Source organism: Silene latifolia, chromosome 11 (genome assembly GCF_048544455.1).
Source record: "Silene latifolia isolate original U9 population chromosome 11, ASM4854445v1, whole genome shotgun sequence".
Classification (NCBI taxonomy): Eukaryota; Viridiplantae; Streptophyta; class Magnoliopsida; order Caryophyllales; family Caryophyllaceae; genus Silene; species Silene latifolia.
This window is the reverse complement of record NC_133536.1, coordinates 110,669,937-110,691,893: the sequence shown is the minus strand read 5'-3', so window position 1 is coordinate 110,691,893 and position 21,957 is coordinate 110,669,937. Positions and strand designations below refer to the sequence as shown.

Genomic DNA, 21,957 nt, shown 5'->3' with positions numbered 1-21,957 from the left:
TGTCGCCAATGGTACACGGTATTGAGAAGCTTCCCGGATCCTTTAACTTTGGAGGTGAACTCCCTTGAAGTATTGCACTACTCACCTTAGTGAAGGCGATAGTCTCAAGTTTCCGGATCGACTTCTTCTTTGTGAGGATATCTTTCATGTACTTTGCATAGGCCGGTACGTGATTGATTAATTCCGTAAAAGGAATTGAGACTTCTAAGTTCTTCACAATCTCCATGAACTTTCCAAGTTGATCATCAAATTTGGGCTTGGCTTGACGACTTGGAAAAGGAAGTCTAATCACAATGGGCTCCTTTTCTTTGGCCTTGTCTTCATTTTTCTTTGAACTTTCTTCTTTTGATGATTCCCCTTCTTTGGGGCTTTGCACAATTTCTTCCTTTTCACTAGCTTTCACAACTTCATCCTCAACTTGCTTCTTCGGTGCCTCATATCTTGTACCACTTCTCAAGTGAATGGCACTAACCGTTTCATGTCTAAGGGGATTACTTTGAGGTGGTAATTGCCCCTTTTGTCTTTGTGAGCTTGAAGATGCTAGTTGAGTCAATTGTGTTTCCAACATCTTGGTGTGAGCTAGAATGTTGTTGATGGTGGTGTCCTTTGCTTGGCTATCTTTTTGCATTTGAGTGAAAAATTCTTGTTGATTCTTTTGCATTTGGAGGACCGCTTTTTGGACATCAAAACCTTAGTCATTTTGGTGATTGTATGGATTTTGATTTTGGTAACCTTGGTTTTGATTGTAAAAGGGTCTTTGATTTTGATTTCTCATGGGTGGTGGAGTGTATGTTGTTTGAGGGTTTTGAACATTTTGGCTTTTGTATGAGAGATTTGGATGGAACTTGGTGTTTTCATTGTAAAAATTTGAATAAGGGGTACCACTTTTGTAAGCTTGGAAAGCATTAACTTGTTCGGTTGTTCCCCTACACTCACTTGGGTCATGACCCAAAGTTCCACAATTCTCACATATCCCACTTGGGATTGATGAGGATGCCGTCATGGCATTGACATGATGCTTTGATGTTTTTGAGTTTTCCTCAAGTCTAGCCATAGCTTGTTCAAACTTCAAGTTGATTGTGTCAATGTGAGCACTAAGTTGAGCACCCAATTGAGTAACGGAGTCCACTTCATGCTTTCCTCCTCTAGTAGCCTTGCGAGGCCTACTATATTGTGAATTATGGACCGCCATTTCCTCAATCTTGTTCCATGTTTGATTGTCATCAACTTCGGTGAACATTCCATTTGATCCCATATTGAGAATGTTCCTAGAATCTTCATATAAACCATTCCAAAATTGTTGCACTAAAAACCATTCGCTAAGTCCATGGTGAGGACATGAGCGACAAATACCTTTGAACCGCTCCCAAGCTTCATACAAAGATTATTCATCCCTTTGCTTAAAACCCGTAATTTGAGCTCTTAGCATGTTAGTCTTTTCCGGTGGGTAGAATTTTTTGTAGAAAGCTAGAGCTAACTTCTTCCAAGAATCTATTCCAAGGGTGGCCTTATCAAGGCCCTTCAACCATTGCTTTGCGGTGCCGATTAACGAAAAAGGAAATAAGACCCATCTTATTTGGTCTTGAGTCACGCCCGTTTGAGAGATAGCATCACAATAATCGCAAAAGGTTTCCATATGAGAATGAGGGTCCTCACTAGGCATCCCCCGAATTGGCTCCTCTCAACTAGTTGGATGAAGGCGGACTTGGCAATAAAATTACCGGTGAGATGTTGCGGTGTAGGAGTACCATTTGGTAGATTCTCCTCGGTGGGTATAGAGTGTGACGAGAATTTAGGCATTGTAGGTGGATTTTGTGTGGTATTGTTTAATGGGTTCTCTTCTCCTTCTATTGCGAAAGGATTGACAAACTCACTAGTGGGTTGAACAACTTCACCAACACCTCCAAAATTCCTCCTAACAAGTCTCCTATTATTCGTCAAGGTTCTTTCGATTTCACGGTCAAAAGGTAACAAATCTCTTTGTAACCTTCTAGACATGCAAAATATCAAACAACTCGAAAACAATTAGAACAAGCCTTGAGGAGTTTTTACTTCCCCAAGGTGAAAAAGACACAACTAATAACAATAAAAGAAATCTTAAATCAATTAAACACCGTCCCCGGCAACGGCGCCATTTTTGATCGAGGCCATTCCGTGTTCACAATTAAGTATATGTGGTCGTTGGTCAATGGTCGATACAAAACACAATTTATACTTCACAAACAACTCTACAATTAGTAAAGAGGCAAGTAAAGGTCGGATCCCAAGGGACGGGTATTGAAATGAGAATTCTATTGTAACTAGTAGTGTCTAGGGGGTGTCACAAATTGGGTTGATGTAGAAGGTTACTAAACTAAAATAGCAAAGAAAATAAACTAGCAAGATGAATAAAATAAGGGGTGTAAACAATTGATTAAAGGCACTAGGGTGTCATGGGTTCATAGGGGAATCATGGGATATGATCATACAAACATGTTCTCAAATTATAAGCAAGCAATTATTGTTGTGATGGATTGAGTTGGGTTATATCTTACAATCCTAGGAAAGTTTGGGTCCCGGAGCCGAATCGATTAGATTGTACAACACCTACAAGTCGACTTAATCTTTCCTACTCAACACATGCATGGTCTAACAAGACTCGAGTTGGGTTATGTCTTACAAGTCAAGTTGAAAGGATAGAAGATGATAGTAAATGCAAGGGTTCATAGGCTTAGCATTTCATCAAATATAATATGTGCATGTATTAAGATCAAAACAAGCAAGCAAATAAGATATGAAAGCATATTGATTTAAGCATGAATCATTCCCCATGTTGGTTTCCCCTAATCACCCATTAAACCCTAGCTAAGAGACTACTCACTCATTATCATATTGATCATGCTAGAAAGGTTGTCAATCATACTAACATAATGAAACATGATGAATAAATGAAAGTAATTAACAATAATAAAAAAGGGATTAAGAGATTATACCTACTAATGATTCCAATAATAAAGCAAGAATAATAGAAGTACTTGAATCCTAGATTGAGAGGTTGTCAATCTCCCAATAATAACCCAAATAATCTTCAATTACCCAAAATAAAGGAAGAACAAGAGAGAGATTAAAGAACTAAAACTTGGATTAAAACTTGATTAATACTTGATTACAATATTGAAGAGAGATTTGATTGATATTAACTACACTAATTATTGATAAGAAGAACATGCTCCTCTAATTAGACTAATGGGGTATTTATAGTGAAAATTAGGGAGGATGCATTAGGGTTAACTAAGGGCTAAACTAGTAATTACACTTTTTAAGTTGAGCAAGGAGAATCCGGTATTTTCTGAGAGAAGGGCTTCTCATTTCGTAGCTTGAAGAATGAAAATCGTGCTGTACTGAAATCCGTGCGGATCGGAGTCGGGACGGCCGGATCTGGGCTGAGGAATCCGAGCGGATCCTTGGGCAAGACGCTCGGATTTGTGAGGGGGAATCCGAGCGGATTCCAATGTGGGACGCTCGGATTGGGCTGGATGGACGGGCGGATTTGGTACAATCCGTTCGGATTGTAGTTCAGCGTCAATTCTTCTTCTTTTCTTCCCTTTTCTTCATAAATTCCTTGGGGATTTCCTCGGGGACTCAAGGATCCTTTTCTCAACATTGTTCTTCTACTATGATATGTACAAAGTGAAGGAAATGTATATTCATATACAAATTTAACATACTCATATATGTCTAAACTAATTTGTCATAAAATTAAAACGGATCTTATGCATGCAAACAATAGTATAAATAGAGGAGAAATTATGTCCTTACATATTTAATTTCGGATATTTGGGCACAAAAGAGATCACCTTTCTCTTTTGTTCTTGAGCTTATTCCAATGGAAGAATGAAGATCTAAGTGTAAGATCTCTCCCTATGCTTTATACCCAAGGCTCCTCTTAATTAAAATTAATATTACAAGTACTAGTTATAATATTAAATTTAGAAGAAAATTGAACCAAAAACTTTATAAAAACCCTTATGTGTTTTCGGTTTTAGAGAGAAGAAGAGAGAGTTTTATTTCTCTAGAAAATCTCTAATTTTTTATGATGGAATTAGAATGAATAATAATCTACAACATTTTGTATATTATTGGGTAAAATTATAAGAAAAACAATGATGAATTGTGCTTCTCCAAAACCGTGTAAGAGAGGACATAAGGGGAGCCAATGCATGAAGAAATTGTTCTTCACAAGGAACAATAGGTATGCAAGGCTAGGGTTGCCTTTAATCATTGTGTTTTCCCACTAATTATAAACAACATATAATTAGCTTAAGTCCCTCTATTTTTCGGCCCATTTGGTAATATGGAATCCATATTATTTTTGTCAATTGTCTATATGTTACATGTCATATGTCACATATATTTGTTATGTATTTTTAACATGTTAAAAATCAACGTATTAATAAAAATACGTCACATACAAAAATTGACTTAGTAATTTCATAATTACTTGTGCCAAAAATATTTTACCATTTATAAATCACAACAGATTGTATTTATAACAATTCATTCAAATTTAATTGTTACATTAAACAATTTATTTCATCCGAGTAATTATACAATTTAATTACTCAGACCGTATCTTATTTAATCACATTTTAATATGATACGTAAATTTTACTTCCAAAATCGTCCGTCAATTTTCAAGTAATTTAATTAACTCGTAACATTATACGATTAATTAAATAATCAATTAAGAGTATTGCCCTTTAGGTATGACCTAGGGGGTCAACTGATCACCACCGTCACACGACAGTAATGTCAAACTCTAGTCAGCCAATCATTACCGATATATGTTGACCAGTTGACAGTAACAAAATTACTTCCCAATTGTATTCATTTTAATGAGACTTAAACATGTGATCATCATGATCAACAGTCGTGATCGCATTATTGTCGGAGGACACATATTCCAACAATCTCCCACTTGTCCTCGACAAGTGTGCGTCACCAATTCTCTTGTCCTATTACTATCTCCCACTCAATGCAAGGTGTCTTTCAGGTCGTACTTGCAAGTGATCATATCGAGAGTGGTTTCCTCGATCTGGAGAATAACGATTGACCGGATTTATCCACTCGGATGCCATCCGAGCGTGGCCACGCATTTCCTATTCATTACTCCTCGAGTGGCCCTGAGATATTGTTATAACCCTGACAAGGGGTGGACAATTCCTATCGCACTCATTCCCTTCGACTAGCCACAGCCATCATAACCCAAAATATGCCCATTTGACCCCATTTACGAAGGTCGTAGTAACACAAATCAAAGTTAATCTGAAACTGTGCCATCTTAGAAGAATAGTCTTTAGTCAAAAGAATCGACTCATTTTGAATACTATAGTAGCTCTCGCCACGACCAGGCTATATAAATTTGCCAGAACTCTATAAGCGGTCATAAGGCCCGACAAAATGTTCCTAACAATCTGCCTATGTGATCGACTAGTCATCTCACATGACTCTATGGCATTTGAACTTGCCATCAATCGCCTCACACTCTAGTCACTTCGAGACGTCACCTCATATAAGTAACTATGGGCAAAAACAATGTTAATCCATGTTCACTTTAACGGGGTTCAATTGTCTCTACAACCCGTTTGGATATAACAATGTACAAAGTGAGTTAATAATAACTCAAACGACAAAAGTCGACATCACACTCGGGTAGTCAATATCATATTACAACCTTGTGATGTTTATCATAAGTGTAAACACTTATTGATTGCAATAGAAGTTTAACATCTCATGTGTCCACGTGTTCAAACTTCTTGCACTTGCAATTTCCTTCACTTTCATGTTCTCATAGCATGAATCTTACCAAGTACACATCAAGGTTCTCGACCTTGGTTTTGGTTCTTTAACTTGAAAGAACTTTCTTATCGATCATCTCATAACGAACGAATTTGCGATGAATAATACAACTTGTACCGATCAAGTATTCCATCCACACACAATGCACTAGGTATATGTTTTGTAGAATCTTGTAACAATTGACAAGATTATTAGCTTAGCACTTCTCGCAAGTCCTAGCTTAACTAGGAAAGATTGTTTTTGAATAACTTCTTATTCAACCAAGCATCTTTCCAAAACTTCTCATTTCTCTTTCTAGGCTTGAAATATTTGGGATTCTCATAAATCCTCATATGTGCTCGGATTTTCTACAATATGTGCAACCTTTTGACACACAATAGAACATTCCGTCAAACACTGAAATCGCTCATTGGATTCTACTTGAGAATTCATGACGTTTCTATTTTGGCTCACCAAGTCTATCATCATGCTCTTATGCATATGATTTATGATTGGACATGTACATGATTATTCTAATGGCGGAAGCATTAGTTACTAATAATCATGAGATCAACCGTTCTTAGGTTTAACGAACTACCATGACTGCTAATAGTAATCCCATTTTCATTCATACGAATAACCTACGCGTATGTTGATGTGATGTGTATCTCTTAATATTAATCCAACATCCCATGATGTAATTGGATTCATCATTGTCCATTTTCATCCAGAATTGAAAACTCGAAAGCTTCTTTATGAAAGAAGGTATTAGCTCGTCATTCTTTAATGAGTAATGAGTTTTATACATTCAAGGATGATAGCTCCCACTAAATCCCATGTCTTCACATGAGAATTTCCTAACTCCCACTCAATTCTACATATTTCGAAATTGACTTCTCAATCGAAATTTGTCAAGAATATAAATATAAATCGCTTTGCCAAGTTACTAGGATAAAACCATATATGTTCCCATCATATCCTTTCAAAATGCCTATTTTGAAGTGGTCTCATCTCAACCTTACGGAAAGAGATTTTAAATCTCTAACACACTCATGTCATAATGATGTGTAGCAATGTCATTATTCAAATACAAATAATATTTAGAATAGGTCCTTTGGAATACCTTTTTGAATAGGTCCTTTAGAATAGCTAGCTGGATGAAATGCAGTGCTCATTATCAAAGTCGTACCCATACACTCCTGCAATTCTTGCCAAAACTTGGAGATAAACCTCGAATCACGATCAGAAACAATATCCTCAGGAATTTCGTATAACCTCACAATATTCTTAACATATGCTCTAGCTAACTCAGCCTTACTCCACGTATCCTTCATTGGAATAAAGTGTGCTGTCTTAGTCAAACGATCTACTATCACCCAAATCATATTATTCCCTTTCTGAGTACGAGGCAAACCAATTATAAAATCCATAGAAATACTCTCCCACTTCCATTCAGGTACATCCAAACATTGCACTTTCCCTTGTGGTCTCTTATGCTCACCTTTTCACCCTTTGGCAAACCAGGCATCTAGAAACAAACTCAGCAACCTCCTTTTTCATTCCTGGCCACCAAAACGTCTTCTTCAAATCCTTGTATAGCTTATCTCCTCCAGGATGCACAGAATATGGCGTTGAATGTGCTTCAGTCAAAATATTTCTTTTCAATTCATCGTCATCAGGTACACACCACATCCTCTCGAATCTTAAACCACCATCCATCCCTACAACAAATCGTGACGACGCGCCCTCCTCTACGGCCGCACGCCACTTCTCCAACTTCGGATCTCCTTTCTGTTTCTCTCGGATTTCCGCATACAGCTCTGGTTCAACCGTCAGATCTCCAACTGAATCCCCTTTCCTTATTACACAAATTCCCATTTCCTTTAATTCATCTCGCAACCTAATCTGCGACATAGCTAAACATACGACATGAACCGACTTCCTATTAAAAGCATCTGCTACTACATTAGCCTTTCCCTCATGGTAAATTATCTCTATATCATAATCTGTAATTAATTCTATCCAACTCCTTTGTCGCATATTAAGCTCCTTCTGAGTGTAAATATACTTAAGGCTCTTATGCTCAGAAAATACCTTAAAATTAGCTCCATATAAATAATGCCTCCACAACTTAAGAGCAAACACGACCTCACCTAACTCCAGGCCGTGCGTTGGGTAATTTTCTTCATACGGTCTCAACTGTCTTGAAGCATATGCGATTACCCTCCCTCATTGCATTAGCACAAACCCCAATCCGTTTTTCGAAGCATTAGTATACACCTCAAAATCCTCACTCCCTTCTGGTAAAGCTAATATAGATGCTGTGGTCAAACGCTCCTTCAAGGTTAGAAAAGCTGTTTCACAACTCTCACCCCACTTAAACCTATTCTCCTTTCTCATCAAAGCTGTCAAAGACTTAGATAATTTAGAGAAATCCTTCACAACCTCCTGTAGTAGCCATCCAATCCAAGAAAACTTCACACATCCGCCACGTTCTTTGGTTTCTTCCACTTAGTTACCGCTTCGATCTTACCTGGATCAACCGACACTCCTTCCTTCGAAACTACGTGTCCCAAAAATGCTACTTTATCCAACCAAAACTCACAATTACTCAACTTAGCGTATAAATCATTCTCCCTCAAGGTTTGCAAAACAATTCTTAAATGCTTCTCATGCTCCTCTTTATTCTCAGAGTACACCAATATGTCATCAATAAAGACTATTAGAAACTGATCAAGGTAAGGACTAAACACTCTATTTATCAAATCCATAAATACTGCGAGTGCATTAGTCAAACTAAGAGGCATAACTACAAACTCATAATGCCCATACCTCGTCCGAAAAGCAGTCTTAGGTACATCTTCCTCCTTAACTCTCAACTGATGGTATCCCGATCTTAAATTAATTTTAGAGAAAACTCCAGCTCCACTCAACTGATGAAATAAATCATCTATCCTAGGCAAAGGATATCTATTCTTAATTGTTACATTTTTCAGCTCTATGTAATCTATGCACAACCTCATAATCTCATCCTTCTTCTTAACAAATAGAACTGGCGCTCCCCAGGGCAACACACTTGGTCTTATATAACCCTTCTCTAGCAATTCCTCCAACTGCTTCTTCAACTCCAACAATTCCTTAGGCCCCATCCTGTAAGGTGCCTTAGAAATAGGCCCAGTCCCTGGTTTAAGCTCCATATTAAAGTCCACATCTCTCTTTGGAGGTAAACCTGGAATTTCTTCTGGAAATACGTCTTGAAACTCACTTACTACGGGAATTTCGCCCGCGCCTTTTATCGCCTCACGCGTGTCCCACACGTGGCACAAAATAAACTCTCCTCCCTTCCTCAAACAAGACTTCAAGGTAACTGTTGATATATGTCTCACATTGGGTTTCACCACAAATCCCCTATACGACACTCTTACTCCTTTTGGTCCTTTCAAGGATACTTTATTTTGATAAAAATCTTTGAAAACTCTATTTCTACTCAACCAATCAATTCTAAAAATAATCTCAAATCTTCCTAACGAAAATTCTATTAAATCCATAGGAAATAAAACTTCGCCTATAAGGATAATCACATTTCTAAACATTTTGGTGCATATTATCGATTCCCCAGAAGGTATTGTTACTTTATCTTTAATTACTACTGGGTATCCCAATCCCATCACTTTAGCATGGTCACTAAATATAAATGAATGAGTTGCCCCCAAATCAAACAATACATAAGATGGCTTAGAGTTGGTTAGAAAAACCACATGAGCATCTCCCTCAGCTACCTCTTTTCCTATCATGAACAACTTGCCACTGTTCTTCACACCACCCTGCACCGTTGATGTCGACGCCACTCCTTGCTTCCGGTGCCATTCTGGTCCTCTCCATTTCCATTGTCTTGGCTATTGTTTACACGATTCTGAAAGTTGTTGTTGTTGTTATAACTCCTCTGATTTTTCCAAGATCCGTTGAAGCGATTGCTTCCGTAGCTAGGTGCTGGTGTTTTAAATCCATTAAAAGTTCCACTACCAAATCCTCCATTCATATTATTCATGCTATTCCTTCTTACAGTAATCCTACACTTCACAATCTTGTGACCAAACTTTCTGCATCCATAGCATTGTGGTCTCTTCGTACCAGTCGCTCCACTTGTCATCCTACCACGGCCGAAACCACCTCCACTCACGGCTCCACCGACAGAAAACAAATGATGTTGATTGAAATTATGTTTCTTATTTCCTCCAATCCCTTCACTTGTAGCCTCAACCTTCCTCTTTTCACCCTTATCTTTCTTTTCCTCCTTCACCATATCAGCAATTCTCTCTGCATGTCCCGCTCTTTAGTGTATATACTTCCTCTACGGTACTTTGCTCTCCAGCTAGAAACCTCTTCTTGATACGCGTAGTTAAACTCTACTCAAACCTTAAAGCCAACACCTCCTCTCCATAATTCAAATCCGACACATACTCAGCTAACTCCATGAATCTGTTATGGTAATCTTCTTTGGTCATCTCTTCTGTCATTTTGAATGAGTTAAAATCCGACCTCATCTTACTCCTAACGTGTTTAGGTACAAACATGTCCCTCAAGGTATCCTTAAATCCTTTCCACGAGATAAACGGTTCGTCACTCTCCTTCCATTCCTCTCTAGTCACTACCTTGTTGCGGTTCCACCACAACCCAGCCTTTCTTTTCAATTAGCGTGCAGCTTGATCTACTTGCAATTCCTCAGGACAGTTCAAGACTTCGAAAAGATTGTCAAACTCCCTACACCAATCTCCCAGCAATGACGGTTCACCATGTCCATCATACTTCATTGGGTTATGACGAGCAATAGCAGCACTCATCTTAGCAGGGTTCTTTGTCGCAGTCTTTGATTGTAAAGCAGCAGTGAGCGCATCATTGGTTGCAATGAGCCTAACGATCTCTTCCTGAGTCATAACTGTGGATGTAGCTTTCTTGGGTGCCATTTGGGTTCTAATAAGATAAAATAAGAAACATAAGTTTCCGTTCTAAGAAGTTTTGGGTATTAGGTAGAAGGTAAAATATCCTGCATACAAATGAATGTGTGATTGATCGAGCTGGCCTTGCCCGACCAACCACGGCATCATCAAGGCATTACGGCCTCATGACCCCTTTTCTTTCTTTTCCGCAATTAATTATTTTTGATACATGTTTAGTCTTTAATTCATGCAATCTCATAATTCTATGCCTACTTGCTCAGGGCAACACATTCCACATATCTCTAGACATGAAATTTATTAAACATGTAATTCACATACACAATCAATTCATGTGAAGATGCAACAATTCGTTATTCATATTTCTCCATCTCATGCCATTTATGATGTTTCAAGTAAATCTCCATGCGTATTCATGATATGAATTAAAACAGGCTCAAAATAATTTTTCAATCACCACACTACCATTATATAGGCCATACGCCTATCACCCATACTTAGGCCACACGCCTATTACTTTCAGCCGTCCCAAAATTTCTTACCTTTCGTTCTCATCCTGCAAATAAAATTAGTCCTTCTCGCAACTTCAAGATATGAGTAGACCCTTAAGGTAAAGCATCCACGCTAACCACCCTTCTCTCTCTTTATCCTTCCTCGAGGTGACCGGCTCAAAACTGAAAAGGGTTAGATCAAGGACGTCTCGCTAACCTAGAAAATGGGCTCCTAAACAGTTTCTACCTCGGGTTCATTTTATTAGACTCATCCTAAGTTCATTAAATTCATTTGTTTAGGCCTTAGGATCATTCACTCCGATACCAGTTTGTAACACCCCCATTTTTTTAAGAGCCTTTAGCTAGACATTCTCAAATAAATAAAGGTGTCACCATCTCAGTTGCCCGAGTTAGTAAGTATAAAAGACAAACAATACGAAAGTACTTTAAGACGATATATTATTATAGTGCCTCAAAGAATTTATTACAATATCCAACTTGATAAATAATTATCATAGAGTACTTAAACAACTCGCAGCGGAATTTAAAATAAAATAAATAGTGTCTGAACATCAATAAGGTGATCTCTAGACTCGAGTGATCTCGTCCCAAAGCTCCCCTCTAAGCATCCAGCAATTCTCACACGCTAACCTGAAATCAATCTGCTCCCCATTATGGTTCATCACAGGTGTTCACGAATACACAGTCAACCACGAGGTTGAGTAAGATAACCAAACAACAATAACAATAATGATAATACGTTAGCCTGCAACACAATCCATGAACCAAACCAAGATCATCGTGCTCATACACACACGACACACACACACGGCACACACATACGGCTTGACCGTGCCACACACATGTGCCACACGGTGAATTCCAATCCGACACCACACACGATGCACTGCTGAGGTCCATGGCCCACTCCTAACGCCACCATGCATGTCCGACCATCATACGTACAAGACCACGACACTTGCACATCCCCGTGCCTGACCGACCAAAACTGTACAGGACCACGGCTTAATACCGTGCCTGACCGACCAAAACTGTAAAATAGCAATGCTAATCTCAATGCCAATCTCTTTCATAACCAATCAACAATAGAGAACCAACTAGCAATATAATAATATGATTATAAGACAACAATGATATCAATATGCTCAAGACAACAATTACGACGATGTGCTCAAGACAACAATTGCAACAATAATTCATCTTCCAACAATTCTCCAATTAGTAAAGTTGAGTAGTTAACCTACCTCTTAGCAAATCTTCCCAATTAAGAAATTAATCAAAAAGTCTCTACAATAAATTCACAACCTAAACAATAATTGAATTCTGTATAATTATTAACTAATATTATTAATAAATTTAAGATGTAAACTACCCAAAACAAATCCCGCAAAACACCACAACAATCCCCCAATCTCACGGCCAAACCGACGGTGGTCAACAGCCACACGGCCTCGGTCCTCACGGTCAACGACCTTAAACGGGTCAAGATCAAACGTAAACAATTGATATTAGATGATTAGATATATTACCGTAATTAATTATCGCAAGGTGCAAAGCTCCGTCTTAAAGCTGTCTCAAAAAAGCTCTCCTCACAATATATGTATTTGAGTTTTAGAAGAAGAATATTTATAATTGTGAGGCATATGGTTGGTATTTATATAAGTTGGTAGGAGAAGTAGGAAGGTTCTAGGAAAGTCCTTTTAATAATAAATAATGAAAATATCTTAAAGCATAGGTAGCACCCAAACCAAATACCACCTTCCTTCCTCTTGGACCCCACCGTGGCCCACACGACTCCTCACACACGGTCCAACCCGTGGTCCCCACTCCGTCTTATTTACTTATCTTATTTTACTTCTTTTCTATTACGACTACAACTTATTATTTATTATTTTCCTTAATATTTATTCATCTTATTATTTATTTACAACTACCCACATAAATATAAATATAAACAAAAACTGTTAATTAAAATACGGAGTATTACATCATATGCCAAAGTCCACCCTTTAACTGACATAAAATGGCTTCTAGTTTTGAAAGCTATTGAAGAGATGGAAGGTTACAGACAAGGCCTTCAGAAGGAGTTGCTAGAGGGTGAAGTTAGCGTCAATGCTTCTGCAAACAAACGAGCCAGAAACTAGAAGTTTAATGAACATTAGATATTTTCTGTTTTAGATAACTAGTGTTATATTTTGGGAGTATTTAGTTTTATATGGAGACACTTCATTAATGAACTTCGTTGTTATTTCTTGCCAAAGCACATTACGTATGCATGTAATGTTCATTAAGCTGAAGGCACATAATGCTTTCTCACTATGCACATTAGTGTTGTTCAGGAAGGACATAATAAACTTCGTTAATAAAATTTATCTTCTAAAAACAACAACCTATGCAGTTAAAATATTTTCAAATATATGATTATACCAGTCGTAGCTTACTAAATATTACACTTTTTCTTCACTAGTCTACAATGAAACTAAAAAACTTATTACGTCTTCAACTCAGCATCTTCATCATCATATTCTTCCCATGGCAGAGGGTTTAAATGGAATTTAGTTTGCCTTTTTTATTACAGCGTCTAAACATACATTGCCTTCTGTCGCAATCATATTAAAATGTATTTTTTTCGCAGAATCAACGGGGGAATGTCCTACAAAATTAAACAAAACATAGGCTTAGAACATGTATAAATGCATAATGATGGTGAATTCTATATTAATAATAATGGTGTTAGGTCTGGAACTCACATCAGTTTTTTTGAACCCACAGCTCCAATTTAGATTACCCTTAAACATCTCTATATGCCTCATAACGTAAATAGCACAATTAGTCTTATTAGTGTTGTTCCTCCACTTCATCTTTGCAATAATTGGCTCCATTTGTTTTATGCGATTAACTTTTACGTTTGAAACACCAATGTCTTGGAAGTATGCTGCTAGAACGTTACGCTGGTGGAAGAAAAAAAATGTAATAATTATGAGATAAAAATATCACAAAAATAAGAAAACTATAAGGTGTAATATGAGAAATGATTAGGAAAGGTACATTCTATCTTAAGTCATTGTACGTTTAATATTAATGAAAACGAGCATTATGGAATGCTATAAAGGAAAGAGAACATAATATCTTACAAACTGCAATGGTTTATCGCCAAACAAATCTTCTGGTTTTCCTTAGCGAAGCACATTATCAAGAATTACCATATGCCAGGGTTTATCTCCGTAACGGTCTTTTGGATTTTCGTTATGCTGTTGGTTATCAAGAATGACAAACTTGTTCTTCATATTGAATACGAACAGGTAAAAATGCTTCTCGTATATTATTGGGAAGAAAAACTGTGTTATAAAAGAAAAGATCATCAGATTGAAAAAGAAAAATTAGCTGCAGATAAAAGTATATATTGACTAAATATGGTGTGAGCTAACCATATCAACTACTGTTACGTAAATAATTCCAGCAGCATTCAACTCGTTTCTCAGATGGTTGTTGAATAGATTCACATGTTTATCAAATTTGAAAACTTTTGTTTCACAATAAAATGCTTGCTGCACACAAAACGTGTCAAGTAACGAAAAATTATTATAATATAATATAAAATACAATAAAATTTTACTCACAAAGATGAGGGTGGTAGCAAAGAATCAACGTGGTTTTGAAGGTCTTCTTTCAAGTTCCTTAAAATTCAAGTATACTGACCAGCAATCGAACAAAATATGTGCTACATATTGTGGTGGTTGTAGAGATGCAAAAATAAATCGGGTACCCACAGGATCTTTAAACTCAAAGAGCTTTTCATTTGTTCAGAGGATATATATAACGTGTCAGGTAATTAAACATATGTATATTATTTTTACTAATAATGCATATAAAACATAACGAAATGTACATTTATAGTTTTAGAAAAAAGAATGATAAGTAGAAGACAATGTACATTAAAACACAACCAAATGTACATTACAACATAAGAAAATGTACCGAGCAAGAAGGGTGCCTTTTCCTTTACTGTAGTAGACGTAGTCAGCAATAGACTGTTGATGTAACACCCCCATTTATTCAGGAGCCTTTAGCTAGACATCCCATGTAAATGAGAGCGTTACCATCTCGGTTTCTCGAGGTAGTGAATAACAAAGTACAACAAACCAAAGTAATTTAAATAAAATTTTAACGATTTCGTGTTTATTACAAATTAACCAACTAAAACTTAATATAGAGTACAACTCGCAGCGGAAATAAATAAAGTGATTAGTTAATCTATGTGGTCTAGATTTCTAGGTAGACTGGCCAAATCCTCACGCATTGCCATAAGCTCCCAAGTCAGCTAATCTTTAGTACCTGTCAAATATGCTCCCCTTTATGGTTCATCACAGGTGTTCACGAATACACTGTCAATCACGAGGTTGAGTAGGAATAACCAACAACAATACAAGGTGAAATGATATGATATATAATGCAAATACAACTGAGCTCATCACCCGTTCATCCCGCCAATCCATGGCCCGGGGTATTCATCATTCCAACCGAAGTTGAAGTATTTACCATCCCAACCGAATTTGAGGTATTCACCTGTTGGAGTATGTGTCCTCGACAATAATGCAATCACATGTTTAAATCTCATGATAAGAGTATATGAGGGAAAGTAATATTCTATTGTCAACTTATCCACATTAATCGGTAATGGTCAGTTGACTAGAGTTTGACATTACTGTCGTATTACGGTGGTGATCAGTTGATCCCTTAAGGTCATACCTATAGGGTAACACTCTTAATTGATAAATTAATTAGTTGTATAATGATACAAGTTAATTAATCCTTTAAAATAGATGATGGTTTTATTATTGTTTATGAAACAATTATAATTAGAATGAATAATGTATTATAATTACAAGGTATTGTGAATTATAATTAATGGTCCATTTTAAGTATGTGCAATCATGTATTGTTGATTATGTCATTGCATGCGATTTATTTTATGTAATGATTTTTAATAAGTTAAAAATGCATTACATGATCATGTGTCTAGTAACATGTCACATATGTCACAAATTACAAATGACAAAATCACAAACTTAAAATGGAATCCCATTTTACATGAGGGAACCAGTTTTTCCCTTAAGTGGGGGACAATTGTGTTTTTGGCTTAAATGCTTGAGACAACCCTATTAAGCATGGTTTAGGGAATGGTCACTTTAGGTTTTCTTGTGAAGAACAATTTAGAGAAAATATAAGCAAGGATTGGCCTTGCTTCTCTAACCTACCCGAACCCCTTTCTCCACTCTTTACCATAAGAATTGTTTTTCTTATGGTAAATTCATACTAATGCCATTCTCATTTTTAGCTCTCTAAAAATTATTTTGAGATAGAAAATAAAACATCATTTTAATACTAATATTGAGATCTAATTAATAGTAGTAGTAATAAAATTATATTAGTTATTTTAAAGGAATATTTACTAATTTCTAGTAAAAAAATTAGTTTTTGTATTAAGAGGGATTACCTTGGTACAATCCCTTAAGGAGTAGATCCTACCATTGGATCTAGGGGTTTCTCTTGGAGCACTTGGATTTTACTTAAGAAGACTAATTTGGAAGGAGTCCAATTAGTATATCCATTTCGGCCACCATTGTAAGAATAATTGATTTCTTCTCTTTTATTCATTTGTTATGCATGCATAAGATCTAGATTAGTTTATGACTAAACTAAATTTCATTAAATTATTAGTAGTGTCTAATAAGAGGTTAATGAATCTTACAATTGGTATCAGAGCAAATGGTTGTTACTTGCATAATCGGTTATTGTTTTTCCGAGTTAAAATGTTAACATATAAAACTAGAAATTTGTGATTTATGATGATAAAGACCACGAAAGTTTTTGCATGAATAACATTCTGGTCCTAAATTTATTTTAGGTCATTTTTGATGATTTATGGTACTTTATTGCTCTTTAATATGATTTTAGTATTTTTATTACATTTTATTGAATAAAATGTTACTTAAATTACTAAAATTAGTTATACTACGTCTCTGCCCATGAAATTTTAGTATGTTATCACATGCAATATTTACACACTGTATATAAATTTTGAAATAAAATGATTTTTTTTTGCATGATTTATGATTTTTAGATGTAAAAATCAAATAAATAGTAACTATTTTAGCATAAATTAGCTAAAATGAATTTTATGGCATGAAAAGTTTTCCCAAAGTTTTATATATGATATGAACATCATATCTAAAGTTGCATGTCAAATTTTGTTTGATTTGGATGTTTATTGATTTTTATATTGTAAAATTGATAAATAACAACTTTAAATATTCATAATTGTAAATTTGATTTTTGGACCTAAAAATTTGTCTTTTCCAGGTCATAGAAACTTATTTTGAATATTAAAAATTTTAATTTTAATTTATTGGATAATTTTATGTTTAATTTAGAATTAAAGAGTTAAAATTATGTATTATGCGATTTATTTGTGAAATAAATTAAAATATTCTATAAGCAAATTTTATTAAAATTTTGGAATGTTGGGAATTTTCCAGAATATACAAAAATATGAATTTGAATTTTTTGAATTTTTATCACTTAATTGGGAATTATTTCTTTATTATTATGAATAATAGTGTTTAAAGAGCAATAATAAAATATCAAGTTGAATTACTGTCAAATGTTTAGTGAAGACTAAATTTTTGAGTCCTAAGTAGGTTAGGGTAAGTAACTTGGACATTGATTTGATTTATGTAATATTGTGTGATTTTAATAAGTTAATTGTCACAATTATCCATAAAACCGGACCAAATATACGATATTAGTTTAAATAGGGCGATTTGGCATATCACATGGCATGTTTCATACATATATTAATGCTGCTTTTTATTATGATTGTCATATTTTAATTTTATATAATTTTGAATTATGTATTTTGTACTTAGTATGGCCTTAGTTTTAATTGGTATTTTCCGAAATAAATGGGGATATCGATTCGGTTGTAATTAATGTGATCTCTTATCACTTTTATTTTATTTTGTTTTTCTTTTTATATTGTATAAAGTAGAAAAGCTATGTAATTTATTTATCCCGAAGTTCCTTTGAGACGGTGCCATTCGGAAAGGCGTTTCGACAAAGACGGTGTTGCCTTGGAGTGCGTGCCATATGAAGTTCAAGGGACCAAAGGAGTTGGTTTCCGAATTTGTAAATAGTTTATTAGATTTACTATTTTAGGAAGGCCATACTATGATTTTATATTTTTGCTTAGCATTTATTTATCTGTTTGCATGCGTAGCCAAATCGCCATAACTACACATGCATTTCTTATCGAGTCATCGACCGTGTCAATCATAATTATCGTAGTTCACCGCTTGACAAAAAGGCTTTTTGGGAATGAAATGCTCGAATCGTTGTAAACAAGGGTGGATATGACTAGTATTCAAAAATTGACCTCATTCAACTTTCACATTTCAAAATTTTAAGATGGGGTTTGTCCCTTCCGGGCTAGTGTCATTTGCTTTCGCCAATCGCTTATTAGGCAACCGGTTAACCTCTAGACAATAGCTTTTCGGGGTGATAGCCACTCTGTCTATGGGCGGTTGAATTCACAACCGTGTGGGGGCCCAATTCAATGGATCCCTCTCCATAGCACATCGAAGTGGTACGCCTCCATCAAAACAACTAAAATTCTCAACATTTCAACATTTCATAACATTTGAGGTTTCCTTAGCAATAAATTGTTTCCACAAAACAAAATCTTCGAAATGAGCACTTCAAACATATTGATAGAAAGTATTTTTGGGTTGCCTTACCACAAGGTCAATCAAGGTCACCTAGACAAGTTAACCAAGTCCACATCGCATCACGGGGTTGGATAGGTGACTCACATGCAAACCCTTGACTAGGCTTTGGGTCATGGGTCAAAAGACACTAGTATGGCACAATCTAGGGTGTTTTACAACCATTCTAGTAGGCAAAGTCTTAAGTTGAAAAAGTATTTGTAATGGCTTAGTTGCTCTTGTCAAAGTTCCCAATTAGGCACTTTTCAAAACTTTTCATCTAAATGCAACTACATGCCATGATGCAACTATAATATACATCCTAATGCAAGTGATTCTACCAACTAATATGACATATAAACTAAATGCAAGTCCTAAGTTCACATTGTTATACCGCATCAATCAAAATAAAGCCACATAGTCATTAACCTGAAGAGGAAAAAGGAGATTGGAAAGATTATACCATGCGGTCTTCAATATCGTCATGTCTCGGATGTGGCGTAGTCGATCAATGTGAACAAGGATAGAACAAACACAATATATACAATAATATATACAAGACTACACTACAAAGGAAATAAACTTGTTTTTGGCTTTTTCAATTTTTCAAATTTTTATAGTTTTTGATTTTATGAAATAAAAAGACATGTTTTTGTGATTTTTCGAAATTTTTTCAATTTTTATGCATTTTGGAATATAAATTCCCATCCCCCACTTTAGTTTGGACATTGTCCTCAATGTACATGTAGGAGTGGGAATATAAAGGAAAACATGTTTTTGGATTTTGGATTTTGGATTTTTTTTTTTTTTGAAATAAAGTACAAATGCAATGATATGATATGAATGAATGTATGCTCTAACTAAATGCAATTCTATATGATATATATAACAAATGAATGCAAGCTAAACTATGTTATATGATGCATGTTTTAAACTATGGTCACTTATGATCAAACCTCCCCAAACCGATTTAAACACTATCTCTAGTGTAGAAAAGAATAGGATTGGTCATTAGTGACTATGCATGAATTCTAGTCTATATGCGACTATCTACATGAATCATGTGAGATATATTACAATGCAAACTATACTAAATGAGCTAGCTAATGCGAATGAAATATGATACAAATGCATGCAAAAGCTACACTAAATGCAATGTATATACAAAAGAGAGATGGAGAGATGGGTGTCATACAAATTGAGGTGGTGAGGTAGGCCTCTTTCACTCATCATCCTCATCTTGATCATAGCCATAACGATGAGAACTCCCGGCTTGGTCATACCCACTTGCTTGGCCTCAATACCCTCCTTGGTCAAACTCTCCTCCTTGACCCGAGTACCCTCCACCTTGGCGATCCCAAGCTTGGTTCCCTTGATTAGGGAACAAGTGTTCCGGTTGTGCCCAAGAGGGCAAAGGGCCATTAGGGTCGACATACCCTTGTTGAGCCATGTTATAGTATTGGGGATAAAGGGCCAAGTAGTTATCGACCCTCCCGTTATGTACCCCGAGGTCCACTCTATTCATGAGTCCCATCAAGTCATTAATACCCGGGGTATTGGGGATTTCCGGCTCAAATTTGGTATGAGGGGTAGGGTATGGTGGAATAGGCACATAGGAAGGTGGGCGAATAGGCCTTCCCGGCGCTCCACGAGGTATTTGGCGGGGTGGCTCTTCTCTTTGAGGGGGATTGTCAAGAATTTGGATATCAAGGAGGTAGCTTGGTGGAGGCGAGTATGGGCTCAATCTTGGGTCAATGCCCGGTATCTTCCAACCCTCAAGGATGATAGAGGTGCATCCTTTGGTGTACCATTCTACACTTCCGTCTTGAGTGTAATTACACCACCGGTGATGAGTGAAGATGGTGTGCTCATCAATCAAAGTCCTTCCCTCAAGAGGAGTATATGTCCCTTGGGCATTGAACCCGGGGCAAAGATAGTTGGCCAAAATAGTAATTAGCCCTCCCATTACGAAGGTCTTGAGTTGGGTGGTCCCTTGAGCAAAATCATTGAACCTAGTAAGTATCTCAAGGGGCGTATTGAAATTATAACGCCTCGTCCCTCGAACATTCAAATAGGACTCAAGAAAAGTTAAGTCGATAAGAGTACACCTATCTTGTTTGTACCTCCCATTGATGGTACCGGCCACAAAACGCTCGGTGAACCGAATCACCGGATGTTGGATGGCGAAAGTATAGCATTGCTTTAAACCGGTAAAATTCCTCCCGGAAATAGCCCTCCAAAGTTGGTCCACATCGAAATTATCGGGTTTATCGGTATAGTCGGTGGGCACTTCAAGACCGAAAATGTCAGCAAATTCATCAAGTGAAAGATGATGGTCTAGGTTGCACAACCTAAACTCCATGCCCACATTGGTCCTAGTATTTGTTACAAAGCGAAGGCTACTCAAAAATTCAAGCGTGAGACTAAGGTATGTCTCCTCATGGGCATGGAAAAGTTTTCCAATCCCAAGGCCATCAAAGAACATCTCGGTGGGGTACCTTATCCTAAGGATTTCCAACACTACCCTAGTATCTACGAATTGAGTGGGTTCGTAGTTTTACCTAGTAATTTGACAAAGTTCTTGCGATGGTCATCGGATTCGAAAAGCACCTCTTGGAAGTACTCAAGTTGTTCAATTCCTCCTCTCATTATGGGGCGGAAGTTCCTTTGCGGCACTATCTCTCGCGGATTTGAAGAGGATGATCCCTTGCGCTTCCTTCCGGTGGATTCAACCAACTTCTTGGCCTTGCCTTTGAGGTTCATCATCTTGAAGTTGAGGAAATGGGGGTTTTGTTGGCTTTTGATGTGAGGGGGTTGTTTTGGAGGATGGAGATGAGTGTTTTAGGGTTTGATAAGGTGAATAAATGAGGGAGAAAGGGGGTGATTTTATAGAAGAAGGGGGAATCCGAG

The 21,957-nt window shown here is 36.5% G+C and overlaps 1 non-coding gene across 1 annotated transcript; it reads left to right on the top strand.

Annotated features, from left to right (window-relative positions):
• The first annotated feature begins 1,322 nt into the window (after window positions 1–1,322).
• LOC141615437 (small nucleolar RNA R71) lies at window positions 1,323–1,429 on the top strand. Its single transcript, XR_012529858.1, has one exon. It is a non-coding gene; the product is annotated as a small nucleolar RNA R71 (small nucleolar RNA).
• The last annotated feature ends 20,528 nt before the right edge of the window (window positions 1,430–21,957 follow it).